The sequence below is a fragment of the Petromyzon marinus genome, chromosome 27, assembly GCF_048934315.1.
Source record: "Petromyzon marinus isolate PM22_M1 ecotype Great Lakes invasive population chromosome 27, UKy_Petmar_22M1.pri1.0, whole genome shotgun sequence".
NCBI classification, from domain to species: domain Eukaryota; kingdom Metazoa; phylum Chordata; class Hyperoartia; order Petromyzontiformes; family Petromyzontidae; genus Petromyzon; species Petromyzon marinus.
The window spans coordinates 15,510,437-15,526,021 of NC_133693.1; the positions used below are offsets into that span (position 1 = coordinate 15,510,437).

General features: G+C 52.8%; 1 long non-coding RNA gene across 4 annotated transcripts; it reads left to right on the forward strand.

Moving 5' to 3' along the window:
* Positions 1-2,916: 2,916 nt before the first annotated feature.
* LOC142929256 (uncharacterized) lies at positions 2,917-15,255 on the forward strand. 4 transcript variants are annotated; one of them, XR_012945486.1, is made up of 9 exons: positions 2,917-3,117; positions 4,237-4,423; positions 5,898-5,999; positions 6,301-6,564; positions 7,230-7,339; positions 8,600-8,723; positions 9,260-9,355; positions 10,190-10,260; positions 14,361-15,255. It is a non-coding gene; the product is annotated as an uncharacterized LOC142929256 (long non-coding RNA). The 4 variants fall into 4 exon arrangements; XR_012945488.1 differs by having other exon boundaries at positions 4,258-4,423; XR_012945487.1 differs by lacking the exon at positions 14,361-15,255 and adding an exon at positions 10,564-11,701.
* Positions 15,256-15,585: the final 330 nt, after the last annotated feature.

A 15,585-nucleotide genomic window follows, 5' to 3' on the forward strand; every position in this document is an offset into this window, starting at 1 on the left:
CCACCATCACTACCACCACCACGACTAAGACCAGCAACAAAAATTCCACCATCACTAAAACCAACAACAACAACCGCCATTCGCCACTAAGTGGCGGTGATGTCACCACGACACTTGTGCCAGGCCATGTGCACCTTGAGGCCACGTGAAGTGTCGAACGCCCGCCCGCTGGCAGGAGGTCACAGGGCAGACCCAGGTGCCACAGGTCGACTGACTGAGATGACTGGCTGATGCACCACCTGTGCCCCTTACTGTGCCAACTTGCTGTGCTTTAGCCATCCGGCGCTCTGCTCGTTGTTGTGAGCGTCGTTCCTGCGCTCTCCGTTGTTGTTGGAGGGCGACTGCCTCCAACTGCAGAGTAGCGTCCTTCACGAGCCTCTTCCACAGAGGCCGATCTTGACACAGCTGGTACCAGTTATCGGCAAGTCCACTCAGCTCCACATCCTGCTGTACCACATCACTCCATCTCCTCTCTAGCCCGTGCCGCGTCCGTTCAGCCCCCTCGATCCGGCCAAATAAAATCTGCTTGCGCATGCGGTGATTGGGCATGCGGGCTACATGGCCCAGCCAACGCAGCCTTGCCTGCTGGAGGAGCTCACTGATGGGGCTTTGTCCAGATCTTTCGAGGATTTGTGAGCTCCTCACACAACCCAGCATGGGTAAACCCAGGATTGATCGGAGGCAGGCCAGCCTCAATGTTTCTAACTGGCAAAGATGTTCCATTAGGGGGGTCCACGTTTCACAAGCGTAGAGAAGGGAGGGAATGACTGCGGCTGAGAAGACCCGAAGCTTCGTGTGGAGCGACAGACCAGGTAGCTTCCACACAGCGTTACGCAACTGCTGAAAAGATAATGCTGCTCGACTGATTCGGAGTGAGACCTCTGCTGTTAAACCGGAGACGGTCATGAGCACACTGCCCAGGTATGGGAAACTTTCCACTCTCTCCACAACTGCCCCATCACCGATTGGGAGTTGTGGGGGTGGAGTGCCCAATGGTACAAAATACCCAGGTAGGTGCTTCGTTTTGGTGGGGCTGATGGTAAGGCCCCACCTCTTAGTGGCACACTCCAGTTTTAGCAGCAGCGCCTCCAACTCCTCCTCTGAGTGAGCCGCAATTATCAGGTCATTGGCATACATAACGTGGTTGACCAATAGGGAGCCATCCCTTGACGGCATCCGGGCATTGATCAGCCTCCCACTGTATCTGTACCAGATGGAAATTCCTCCGGTACAGCTACTGAAGGCTTCACGAACTACGTGGTTGAAATAGATGTTAAATAATGTTGCAGCCAGAGGACATCCCTGTCGCACCCCAAGGTGAACAGGGAATGGCTCCGACTCCCGGCCATGTAGTTTTACCCGGGTCCGCTCACCATAAAGAAGGTCCTTAAAGATCGTGAGCAGCGGGTCAGGGACTCCGAAAGCACGAAGAACCCAGAGCCCAGGCCTACTGATGGTGTCATAGGCCTTTACCAGGTCAATAAAGCAGAGATGAAGGTCTTGTTGGAATTCCCTACACCTCTGCTTTAGCAAACGGACAGAAAATATGGCATCTGTGCAGGACCGCCCTTTCCTGAAACCACATTGGGGCTCCGCAAGCCTCTCCTCAGCATGCCTGGTAAGGCAGTGTTGAATAATCCTTGCCAGGACCTTTCCCGGCACACTGAGTGAGATGCCCCTGTAGTTGTTACAGTCTGTGCGTTCTCCCTTCTTAAAGATGGGGATCACCATGGCATCCGATCACCTCACTTACACCACCATCACTAATACCACCAACACCAACACTACCATCACTAACACCAGTAACACCACCACTATCACCACTACTAACAACCACAATCACTAACACCACCATCACTAACACAACTAACACCACCACCATCACGAGCACCACCACCACTAACACCACCAACATTAACACCACCACTCCTCCCCCTGCCAGTATGGGACACCAAAGACAAAGATCCCCGTAGAGACTTAACAGGCTGTAGGGGCAAGTGCTGTTAGCCAGCAGTACGTATGAAGGCCGGCACGACACACGAGGGTGTTGGATTGCCAGCACCACGCCCGGCCGCCTTTGTCTCCCCAGTGGCGATCTTTACACACCACACCAGATACTCATTCGAGGTTAAGTCGATCTAGGGGAGGCCGAGCACCGGTTCAGATAATCGTTACTGCTGTTGGCCTTTAGAGGGAATCCAACTCGGGGTCGCCGGGTTCATAGCGCAGCGCGCTGTCAGCTCCACGACCGTTCCACACACACACAGACTCAGACAGAGACTCACACACACACAGAGACTCACACAGAGAGTCTCACACACACACAGACTCACACAGAGACTCACACACACAGAGACTCACACAGAGATACACACACACACAGACTAACACACAGACACACAGAGACTCACACAGGGAGACTCACACAGAGTCGCACACGCACACAGAGACTCACACAGAGAGACTCACGCACACAGACTCACACACACACAGACTCGCACAGAGAGACTCACACACACAGACTCAAACAGAGAGACTCACACAGCCTCGCACAGAGAGACTCACACCACCACCGCCACCACTCACCCACAGCTCGGTTCCACTCCTGCTCTGGGGTCTGTCCGGGCCTCTCTAACGGCCAAACTGCCAGTGGGAAGCACGTGGCGCGAGACGCGGGGGCGGTACAAGGTAACCACGCCCCCGTGACGTCAGAGCCATGAGCTCCTCCCCCTCACACCTGAGCTCCTCCCCCCCTGCCCCCCTTCGCAACCACGCCCCATGGCCCGACATTTCCCTCCCCCTCGCTACCCCCCCTGCCCCCCCCGCCCCTCCTCGTGACCCCCCTTCCCCCCCGCCCCTCCACATTCGCAACCCCCCATGCCCCCTCACAACCCCCCATGCCCCCCTTCGCGACCCGCCCCCTCACCCCCCATGCCCCGCCCCCCTCCCCCGCTGCTACTTCCGCTTAGGCCGGGGCCGAGTGGAGGCGGCGCGCGCTGTGGATTGTGGGTGGCGAGCGGCTGATTTGGATTCCCGCTCACGGCCACCGTCAGTGGCTCGCGAAAGCTTCTGAAGCGGCGGCTCGCTGGGCCTCCTCTACGTCGACTCAGCCTGAAGGTGAGAACCTCGCGCGGTGTGCACACATCAGCAGTGGCGGCGGTGGTGGGGGGAGACAGAGGAGGAGGCGCCTGGCCCACAGCCGTCACGTCCTAGACGCCTGCTGAGTTCACGGCGCTGCTTCAAGCAGAGCCCGGCCCTGCTGCTGATGAGGCGCTGACGGTGGAAACCGGCCCCAGAGTGGCCCTCGTGTTGAGCCATAGCTGATGAGAGGCACTCCCAGACTGCCGTGTGTTTTTATCTCTGGAGAGACGGGTTTGTTGTGGAGGCGAATCGCCTGCTGCTGGAAAAGGCATCCACTAGAGGCCGCTATATAGAGATATTTGGTCTACTCTTCCACGCTGGTCCGGACGTGTTGGAGCAAAGTGGCCATGCCCACACTTTACCCCACCACACGCAGGGCGTTAGCTCGCTGGACTTGCAATGCAGAGGTGCAGGTTAGATTTCATTCCCACTCACACCCACTGACACTCACTCAGCCACCCACTCAGCCACTCTCTGGGCATCTATGAAAAAGAGCTTCATAGCTCATCGGATTCCTCCAGCAAAAACATACTGATTCTCACCCACCCACTCAGCCATTCACCCACCCACTCTGGCACTCATTCACTCACCAATTCACTCAGCCACCCACTCGGCCACCCACTCAGCCACCCACTCTCTCACCCACTTCGTCACCGGTCGCCCACTGCCACCCACCCACTTGGTCACCGGTCACCCACTGCCATCCACCCACTTAGTCACCGGTCACCCACTGCCACCGGTCACTCACTCTGCCACCGGTCACTCACTCTGCCACCCACCCACTCTCTCACCAACCCACCGACTCTCTTGCCAACCCACCGACTCTCTCGCCAACCCATCCACTCACCCACAGGGAGACACAAGGAGACAAGGGGACCCACATGGTGTGAGAGTGTATCAGCATCATTGTGGTTGTTGTGGTGGTTATGTTGGTTGTTATGGTTGTGGTGGTTATGGTTATATTTGTGGCAGTAGTGTTTATACTTGTGGTTATGTAGCTCGTGGTTATGGTTATATTTGTGGTTATGGCGATTATGGTCGCAGTGATTGTGGTTATATTTGTTGTGGTTATAACCCGCGATGTATTTCGTCGAGGATGGATGCCGCCGCGTGCAGGAGTTGGGTGAGGCGGGAGTGAGCCACCTGAAGCGCCCTCTCCGACGGTGGTGAGCCGCCGGGCGGCCGGGCAGTGAGCAGCTCGGCCGGCGTCGCTTCTCCTCCCCCTTCCGGGGCTGCCAACCCCGGTGGTGTTGAGTCGTCCTCCTCTTCCACTGGAGCCCTGGTACGAGTTTTTCTTCGCGTCTCCATTATAGCGATTCATCTTACTATTTGGCTACTTCTGACGCCAGTTGTAGTGGGTGGAACGGAGAGCGAGACTTCTTACCGAAAGAACCAAAGAGTATGAACTTATATGGTTTATTTAACCTATTTTTAGTGGTTTGCTACCATTCCCTTTGCACTCCTATCGTTTTTGTATTGTTTGTTGTTGTGACGTTATGACCCCGTGCCCCCTACTGGCACATCTGTGATCAAAGAGCTTTATAGCTCATTGGATTCCTCCAGCACAGAATCAATACCGATTCTGATGAGACCGGAACGAACACGTTTGAATCGAATCGCGTACTTCGCTTTACTAAAATAGTTGTGGAATCGATTCTTGTGGAATCTGTTCTCGTGGAATCGAATCATCGATATTAATTACAGAGATTCACCATCGATATTAATTACAGACATTAATCAACGACGTCGCTAGGAGTATCGTGGTGCCGCTCTGCAAACCTTCGGGCTACTATCAAAGGTTTGTTCATGAAGCCATCCAGATATATAAACACAGACATAACTTCAACCGAGAAGATGGATACAAATTGAGTAATCATTGGAAGAATGTTATTAACCAGGTAAAACCTTAACTCCTTTATGGTGTTGCCTTAACTTTCCGCATCTCTAATTTCTTAAGCTTCCCACTCCCAGCCCCGCTCTCTTCAGCACTCCCCTCCTCATCATACCCCCCCCCTCTCTATCTCTCCTCCCTGATCCTCCCCTCTTCTCTTACCTATATAGTCTCTTGTTTACAGCAGCTCTTTTGCCCACGTCGGCAATTGTTTCTTGCTGTGGTTTGTCCCACCTGATGATGGACGCTTGTGTTGCGCCCGAAACGTCGTGATTTAATTTATTTTATATTTTATGCCTATGTGACTTTACCGAAAGAACCAAAGAGTATAGCCCAAGAGAGTTTGTGTAGGTGGGAGCGGTGTTGTAGCACAGTAGGGGGCACAGGTGGTGCATCGGCCAGTCATCTCAGTCAAGCAACCAATGGCAACCTGGGTCTGTCTGTCTGTGACCTCCTGCTGCCAGCGGGCGTTCGACGCTTCATGTGGCCTTAACCTGCACGTAGCCTGGCACGAGCGCCGTGGTGACATCTCCACCACTTCGTGGCGAATGGCGGTTGTTGTTTATGGTCGTCTCGCGATTAGCACTACGCTGCACTACTAACCCAGCGACCCGAGTTCAATTCCCGCTCAAGGCCAACACTGTTGACGATTCCGTTCCTGGCCCTCCCCTTGGTCAACTCAGCCTCAAATGAGTACCTGGTGCGTTGTGTAAACATCGCCACTGGGGAGATTAAGGCGGCCGGATGTGGTGCTGGCCACCTACCCCCCTTGGTGTATCAAATGTGCTGCTCGTTAACAGCACTTGCACCCGACAGTCCTGTCGAAGGCTACATGGGGGATCTTTGTCTTTGTTTGGTGTTGCAGCTGAGGAGGCGCAACTGCACGGCGAGTACCTCTACCGCAAGGCGCAGGAGGCCAAGAAGATCCTCGTAGAGGAGAAGGCGCGGCTCAAGAGGGCGCTCGATGGTAACGGGCGGCAAGACGGATCTAGAGATGGGCTCGCGACGACAAGACGGACGAGAGACAGCGAGACAGATTAGAGACGTTGAGACACGCAAGACAGACTAGAGACGGATCTAGAGACAATGAGACCGCAAGACTGACTAAGATGGTACAAGACGGTCTGACAATACAGGCGACAAGACAACCGCGCGTTGAAAGCGTTTCCGAATGAATCCATGCTTGCGCATGATTTTTCTTCCTTGTTAATTCTCCCCTGCACGCCCCCTACCCACTGCCCCCTGTCCCCCTGACGTCGTCACCGAAGAAAACCTGGTGCTGCCTACGGACCTGCGGTGGGAGGCGCTTGAACTCCACAAGGCCGTGGAGTTCGACCAGGGAGGGGAGGGTGATCTCACATCCCTCACCATCACGTCTCCTCGCATCTCTCTCTCTTCCTTCCCGCGAGACTCCCGAGGCAGAGGGATAAGCGTCGCGCGTCTCCGCCCGCTAGACACGCCGAGTCGGCGCGCATCCCCGGCTCGCTGTCGGTCCTTCCTGCCAAGCGGTGGCACCGTGTTTTGCCGCGGAGGTTCGCGGTTCGAGAACGGCGGGCCCTCAACCCCCCCCCCCTTCCCCACCGGTTTAATGGGTTTAATGCCGCAGTTGCGTTGACCGTAAATACTGCCGTGTGTGTGTGTGTGGTGGCTGGCGTAAATTTTGGTGGAATGTCGAATGAAGGCGGTGGTCACCACATCACGTGTGCTTCTGGAGCAGTCTTCCTTCTGCAGCGGTCTTCCTTACAATATTAGGAAGCCACTGGAGCTTTGCACTTTTAAATCATCGTCTAGATTGACAAACTCATTTCTTGAGAACTACTTTTTGTGGTTAGTTTGTCACACTTCCGATTACCACGGTTGGCTACGTGCTGTAACAAAGAGGTTTAACATGCACTGACCCACTCATTCACTCACTCATCATTTTACTCAATTTACCCACTCACCTGCCATATCACCCACCCACTCTTGCAATTGGGACTCATCCAGGTCTCATTAGTGCTCAGCTCGCTACACAAAATCAACGCGATCACTGCAGAGTGCTATTCTAAACCATTCCTGGTCGCTCCTTCCATCCACCCACACACACACCTTCACTCACCTGTCCGGGGAAGTATGGCAAATGATAACCTACCCTCTCCGTCCCCCCTGCCCCATCTACCACCTCTTTCTATCCACCCCCCCCCCCCCGTGTCAGTAGGAGTGAGCAGCCACATGGATGACGAGTACCGCTGAGCCGGCGTGAAGGACCCACACATCATGGCGACGACCTCACGCGACCCCAGCTCCCTCCTCAAGCAGTTCATCAAGGTGCGGGCACGGGGCCACAGGGGCTACAGGGTTTGGGGTCACACGAGGAATGTGGGTCCTCGTGTATTGCATGTGTACAAGCACACAAAGACAGAGGTCCCCCATATAGCCTTAACAGGCTTTTGGGACAGGTGCTGTTTGCGAGGGTGTAGGTGGCTAGCACCACAACTGGCCACCTTTATCTCTCTGGTAATGATGTTTACACACCGCCCTAGGTACTCATTTGAGGCTGAATTGATCTAGGGGAGGCCCAGGACCAGTTCAGATAATCGCCACTGGTGTTGGCCATGAACGGAAATCAACCTCGGGTCACTAGTTTTGTGGGGCAGCATGCTAACTGCTAAATTACCGCACACACACACGTGTTCTCTATCGGCTTTAGAATCAGTTCCTTGCACCTCACACGAGTCGTGTCGACCAATCAACGGGCTTGTGCAGTGTGAGACAACTCGCATCCGTTGAGTTAACCAGAAGAAATCTGGTTGTTGATGAAAGGTGGAGGCTGTGTGGGGGGGGGGGGTCGTAAGTGGTGGAGCGTTGGACACTTTGGTTTGGTGCATGCAGCTTTTGTCAACTTCTTTCCTCGCGATTCAGTCCGCCTTTTCCCGATGACCGTTCCCTTCCATTCATCGAAAATGTATCTACTGTAGCACTACGCACGGTCGGTGGTCACGGAAAGATGTACCATTGGGGGCGCCACTGTGGCGAGATGTTAACTCCCTCACCTGGTATACAGGAGGTTGCAGGTTCAATCCTGACCCTGATGCCTGCTGTATATTTGGAGTTGCGTGCCTCTTTCCGAGGAGTTGCGTGGATTTCTCTCCAGGTCCTCCGGTTTTTCCCTCCGCATTTAGAATCGATGTCCGTTTAAGAGTATTTGGCTGCTATAAATTTCCACATGACGATAAGCCACTTAGTTGAGCTATGATTTGTGGCCAGGTCGCTTCTGGAAAAGAGCTGCATAGCTCAGTGGGCCTTACCTGGTAAAATAAAAATAGTAAAGTTTTTCCAATGGTGCATCCCAGTTGTGCCAACACGGGGTTTGGCGGCCCCGTATACCGACACGGCTCGGCTCGCCTTCCGCAATGGAAAAAACAAACAACACAACCCGAGTCGGATACAGTGGGGGGGTGGGGAAGTGGGGGGGCGAACGCAGCGTGGCCGGGAAGGACGCCGGTGGGAAGAGCGGACTCGGCGTGTGACCGCTTGCTGTCATGTTACCACACCACCACCACCACCACCCTCCCACCACCACCGCAGGAGATGAAGCTGATCCTGCCGAACGCTCAGCCGATAAACCACGGAGGCCACAAGCTGCAGGCGCTGGTGTGGGCGTGCTGCGCCAATGCCGTCAACGACTTCATCGTCCTGCATGAGCACCGCGGTATGCCAGGCACGCGCACGCACCACAGTCGACAAAGCTCCCCCGTGTAGCCTTTAACAGGCTGTCAGGGCAAGTGCTGTTTGCCGAGCGACCTACGAAGGCCGGCAGGGCACACGGCGGGGTGGGTGGTGTGGTCATTACCGCATCTGGCCCCTTTTGTCTCCCCACTGTCGATGCTTGGACACACCGGAAGTCGAAGTCAGGTCACCGGATTTGTAGTGTAATGAGATAGCCACTCCGCTCCCGCTCCCCGGTGTGATGCATGGTGTGACGTGTGTGATGCGGTGCAACAGACGGGGGATGGAGGTGTATTTAGCTGTGCGTACGATGTGCGGTGTGTAGTATGACGCTGCAGACGGGGGATTGTGGTGTCTTAACTGTGTATGTGGTGTGATGTGGTATGATGCCGCTGATGGAAGGGCAGTATGTTTAACTCTCCAGTACAGTCTGTGTGACACCTGTGGTGTGTCTAACTTTCCGGCGTGCTGTTCATGTGACACGTGGTACGATGCCACGGTGTACTTGACACTCTCGAGCGTGGTGATGCGGCACGACATCCGGACGTGGACATGATGTCCGAGGCATTCCAACACCTCGTGATGCACAACTTCACGTCGCGACTCGGAAAGAGGGTGCGTGCGGGCACCGTGCCAGTCTCACCCACATCTTCCTCCCCCATCCCCAAAGCACAAAGATCCCTCGTATAGGCTATAACCCTTTCTCATTTCCATGATGTACATATACGTTGTCGAAACGGAACCGTAAGAAAAACTCAAGTACGTCTTCTGACCTGAAGACATACCGAGGCTCCCATAAGGCCATGCGGGAGGGCATGTGGCACAGTTTTGTTCCATAGAGTGCCGGTCGTGTCACTACCGTTCTCTGCGGTGAGGGCAACGCCTTTTAAAAACAGCAGCGCTACGCCTCTATAAATAAAATTAACGCCGAGCCGCTCGCGCGTACCGAGATTCATCTGTGAACGTGACACCTACCACCCGGCAACTTGCAGATGTCTCGGAATGGGAAAGAGTGAGCAGACTTTTGGGCCAGGTGCTGTGTGTCCGCCTGTATATTCGGAGTTTGCATGTTCTCCTCCTGGTCACTTTGATTTTTCTCCGGGTCTTCTGGGTTTTTCCCTACACATTTAGAAACTTGAATTTCGAGTATTTTGCTGCTATACATTTTTATGTGAAAAAGAGCTACATAGCTCAGTGGTAAAATAAAAATAGTTTCGTTTTACTTTAGTTTTCGAGCAACAGCAAAGAGTTTTTTTATTTAACGCCATCTCTGAAGCTGAAGGCGCGTAATGTTGTTCATTTGTTAATGCATCCGCAGTTTTAAACAGGGTGGCCGCTGGCCTCTAACTGGCAAACGTCTGCGAGGACACGTAATGAGAGTCCAGCGCCGTCCGTGTAACTTGCCGCATCCCCTCCCGTGACTTCTGTGCCCCCCCCCCCTCCCAACAGGTACAACGTCTACAAGCGCGACGGCAAGGACATCGAGTTGAAGGAGGTGGGACCGTGATTCGAGATGGAGCGTAAGTCTGCCTGACACATTGTTACTCGTCTCCACTTTACACCCCTGCAGAGGCGGTGGAAATTCCACATTCCTTGTGGACTTCCCTACGAAGTGGTTGTAAATTTTATCGACCCCTGAGAGGATGATGGGCTGAATGTAAGAGTGTGAAAACCTGCCATAAATAATATTTTTGGGAAGTCACAAGCGCCTTAAGTTGCATCTCATCTCGACCATTTTAATGGGCACCCCCCCCCCCCCCCTGTAGCTGTCCCCCTGTGGCACAAAATAAACTAACAAAACTAATCTATGTTTATTTTACCAGGTAAGGCCCACTCAGCTGTATAGCTCTCTTTCAGGAACGACCGGGCCACAAATGAAAGCGCTATGAAGTGGCTTGTCACGCAGAAATATATAGCAGCCAAATACTTTTAAACGCATGTTTCTAAATGTGGAGGGAAAAACCGAAGGACCCAGAGAAAAATCCACGCGGTCACGGGGAGAACATGCAAACTCCAGATATACAGGCGTCGGGATTTAACCCACGACCTCTATACCAGGCGAGGCCCCAAAGTGAATCAGCACTTGGCCTGCGAGCGGGTATTATTAGTCTGTCAGTAGGGGGTAATGATTCCGGATTTCAGTCTCAATTGAAACTGAAATCTGGAACACTTTTGTCATATTTTGCTCGTATAAGTGTGTTCATAAAATACAAGTTTGGTCATTGAGAGTTATAAATGTCCTATACGCATTTCATGTTTATTGTGTTTATTGTATTTAATGTATGAAGAAAATACAATTTTGTATATGCTACAGTATGTTTCACACGTTATTCAGTGACACTGCATATGACGGGCAATGTTTGGGGCAATCGGCCTTCAACATGGAAAATACATCGAGGCCACATGACCCGTGGCCACCGCCACTTCAACCGTGGCCCCACCACTTCAACCGTGGCCCCATTGGCACGTTGATGTGTGGCTCTGCCTTCACCTGTGGTGAGAATGAGACCAGAAAAATTACAGGAGGCCGACTCCATATGAGTCCGTCACGCTCTGGATCTCGCTAATGGGACGTCGGATTAAAATAAAACATGGAAGCGACAAGTTTCTTCTCTGGCGAGGACATTCCCATAAGATTGCCGCCTTTCCCAATTAATGGAATTTGCCCCAACATCACCCTGATCCAAACCAGCGGGAGCTGAAATCTTCCAGAAGGTTCAGGATTTATTGGTACAATCGTTCGGATGTTGGTGTCCGCATGGACTTGCATTTAAAACCCCCGGTCCGCTTGACGTCTTTTAAACAATACCTGTGGTCGGGTCCGCTCCCCCACCTTTCTATCCCCTGCTTTTTTTTTATAACCGGTGTAGTATATGTTGACGGTGTGTGCGTGTATCACAACGTGATGTAACCGGGCCCTCGAATTGCCTCAAGAAATGAATAAACAACACCTGTCGCTTTGCTGTTGTGATGTCACCACGAGGCGCCGAATGACGGTGGGACGGCGGCGTCGCACTCGTCGAGCGGACAAGGGCTCCGTGAAATGACGGTGCGGATTGCGCCAAGCGTATAGAGGTCGCCGATTGCGCGCCCCTGTGGCTCGACCACTCGTGGGTCCACCTCAAAGTTCCTGTGCCCATTTGAACCTCATTGCCTGCGATGATGCTGCTGCTGCCATGGAAGAACACACGTGGCGCCCTCTTGTCTCTCCATGTTGTCTTTCATGTCCCATCGCAGTTTTCAGGTCACTTGATGTTTACAGCCTCCGGTAAGGAGGCAGTGAGGTTCAGCCGCTCGATTTTTCTTCCTTTAGTGCACAGTACCGTACACGGATACGGGCAAAGTACGACACCGTAGCTTTATTGATTGTTCAACGAAAAAGACCATCCCTCGCCCAATCTAGTTACCTATACGGTGTAATATATCGCGAGACATTTGTTAACGTAAAAAAAAATGGAACTGTAATGCTGAAAATTATACTCCATGAAACTCGGGGTTTTATGGAGTATCTGAGGGCTTCTCAACGCTTCATGCCTCGCCCCCACTGATGCCCTCTTCTCCCCACTCCTACTACTGACGATTGTATGTAGGGTGTGTAGGCATTTACTTCCGACTGTTGTATGTAGGGTGGTGGGTTGCTGGTGGTGGTGGGAGTAAATGAGATTTAAAACTGGGTGCTCAACTTGAACTCACCACCACTCACATCATGTATACACTCATCCGCCATCTTGCTCACTGACCCTGTTTCCGTGTTGATGGTGTGAGTCTGTATTGATGCTGTGAGTCTGTTTATCGTGTGAGTCTGTTGATGCTGTGAGTCTGTGTTGATCGTGGGAGTCTGTGTTGATCATGTGAGTCTGTGTTGATGCTGTGAGTCCGTGTTGATGGCTCGGTGGCACGGTACAGAAGGGCAGTACAACTGTAGAGTAATGGTTGTTGTCCAGCAGCGGCAACTGCGGTGGACGGGGAGTACACATGCCAGTGAGCCTCACGCGGGTTTGTCAGCAGGGCGGAGGCACTGGGGCAAGGATCACAGAGACCCTGTCTGGAAGACCCTGGAACCCGCTCGTGGGTTGGAGAAGGGAGGCGCGGCCAGGGCGGAGCCAGGCCGCGCCGAGTCGGATAAAAGCAGCAGAGAGCGAGAGCTCGTGGTTGCAGGTTCTGGGAAGTGGAGTCGTCTCGTTGGCACTGTCTTTGCCGACTTGGTCGCTGCCGTCTTCACTAGATAATTGGGCGGCCGGATAGTTGTTGGCTGTCTCGGTCGATGCCGTCAGTGTAACATGGTGAGGGTTGTGTCTAAGCTAGGCTATTTGACTTGGGAGAAGCGAGGGCGAGTCTGTGAACCTGATGGTGTTAAATAAGGAAGGTGCGGAAGGTACGGGAGAGGATGAGGAAGATCGTGGGATGGATGGGGGAGGATGAGAAGATAGTGGGAGGGACGGGGGAGGAAGAAAGTGGGAGGGATAGGAGAGAAAGAAGGAGATAGCGGGGGGGACGGGAGAGGAAGAGGGAGATAGTGGGAGGGAAGGGGGCGGAAGAGGGAGATAGTGGCAGGAAAGGGGAATGAAGAGGGAGATAGTTGGAGCGACTGGGGAAGTAGAGGGAGATAGTGGGAGTTATTTGGGAGGATTAGGCAGATCGGTTAGAGTAAGAAGGTGATAGTGGGAAGGAAGAGGAAGGAAGAGGGAGAGAGTGCGAGGGATTGGAGATGCAGAGGGAGATAGTGGGAAGGATGGGGGAAGAAAAGGGAGAGTGCGAGGGACGGGAGAAGAGGGAGATAGTAGAGCCAAGTGGGAGGAAGAGGGAGATAGTGGAAGGTACTGGGGAGGAAGTGGGAGATGGTGGGAGGGACGAGGGAGGAAGAGGGAGATGGTGGGACGGATTGGAGAGATAGATAGTGGGAGGGACGCGGGAAGAAGAGGGAGATAATAGCAGGGACGAGAGAGGAAGAGGGAGATAGCCACTGATGTTCGCCGTGGCCAGAAATTTAAACTCGGTTCACAAAGTTCATGGTGTAGTGGGTGTTGAGGTGGCATATCCTGGCTGGCCAGGAGAAGGCAGTACAGCAAGTGGGATAAGCACCATCTCTGTCTGCATAGGATAGAGGGTTGCCCCCTTGCACGAGTGGGTTTTCTCTGGGTACTCCTGTATCCCCTCACGTTTATGAACGCTCAGTAATTGCCCAATTGAATTATTGTTATGCACCGCGACGTTCGTTTTGCTATGTCATGTGATCAGAATTGGGCGCCACGGTGGCGAGATGTTAACTATTTTGTAGGGTATACAGGAGGTCGTGTATTAAATCCTTACCCTGACACCTTTGTATTTGGAGTTTGTATGCTATCTCCCCGTGGTCGCGTGTATTTTTCTCCGGATCCTCCGGGTTTTCCCTCCACATTTATTAGCACATGTTTAGAGTATTTGGCTACTAATGTCCACGTAATAAGCCAATTTGTTGAGCTGTAATTGTGTGGCCGCTTCTGAAAGAGAGCTGTATAGCTCAGTGGGCCTTGCCTGGTTAAAGTAAAAAAAAATAGTCAAATAGTTTGCAATTGTTTATATCTGGGATAAATGCACCCGTGGCTTTAATGATGTGGGGATCTGCGCCTGGCATTTTCAGGTGGGATCCGGAGCAATGAATGAGCCCTGACAAGGCAATGGCCCACCCGTTGATTTGCTCCATGAGGAACTTTTAGGGGGCTCGGGACCGTGGCGCCAAGAAGACCAGCTATTGGACCATGGAGGCACCGAAGGGGGCGGTTTCCCCCCCACACGTAACGCTCCCTATCTGGTCGATAAAAACGTATCAATAGGGTCACAGAGCTTGGGCAATCGTTGGTGCCAGCTTACCAAGTGGCTTCCTTCCTGATTGTCTGTGGTTCCTCGCACCTCTGAGGCCTGCTTGATCACGTTATAAGTATAAATATTGTTGTTATCAAGTTCTAAGTGTAAATAATAATTGTTGTTATTACTCGCCTGTTCTAAACATACGCCTGTTGTTATCATTCGCCTGTTATCATTCGCCTGTTTTCATTTGCCTGTTATCATTCGCCTGTTTTAATTGGCCTGTTATAATTTGCCTGTTGTTTTCTTTCGCCTGTTGCTACCAAGTAATAAGTATAGTTATTGTTGTTATCATTCGCCTGATGTTAGTGGTGCACGTCTCAAATCCAGCACTGGGGAAGGCAGCGAGGGTTCGTAAATCACCGCACAATGATGTTGTGAAATCCTCTTCCCGTGGAAGTCGAGGTGCATAACCTGCCTCGCCAGGAGAAGGCAGTACAGCAAGTGGACTCATCGCCATCGTCACCTGTACGGTTTAAAATGCTGCCCCTTCACACACGTGGCTTTTCTCTGGGTGCTCCGATTTCCCCCACTTGTACAAACACTCGTTATTAATTAGCCAATAATGCCTCCATACATAGAGTACCGTAGAGCCTGGACAATCGTTGGTGCTGGCTCACCACGTGGCTTCCTTCCTGCATGTCTGTGGCTCCTCGCGCCTCTTGAGTCGTTCTTGTGAGTGCTATATAGCTTTAAATAATAACTACAAATACTCGCCAGAAGGTGGTGACGCAAGCCTGCGATCCAGCACTGTAGAAGGCAGCAAGGGTTGGTGGATCACACAGTAAATATTGTGAAACCCCCTTCCCGTGGACATTGAGGTGCCTTCTCCTGGCTGGCCAGGAGAAAGCATCTGACTGGCCAGGAGAAGGCATTATAGCAAGTGGGATCATCGCCATCGTCACCTGTACGGTTTAAAATGCTGCCTGCTGCCCCTTCACATACGTTTGTTTTCTCCGGGTGCTCCGGTTTCCCCCCACTTGTGTAAGCATTCGTTATTC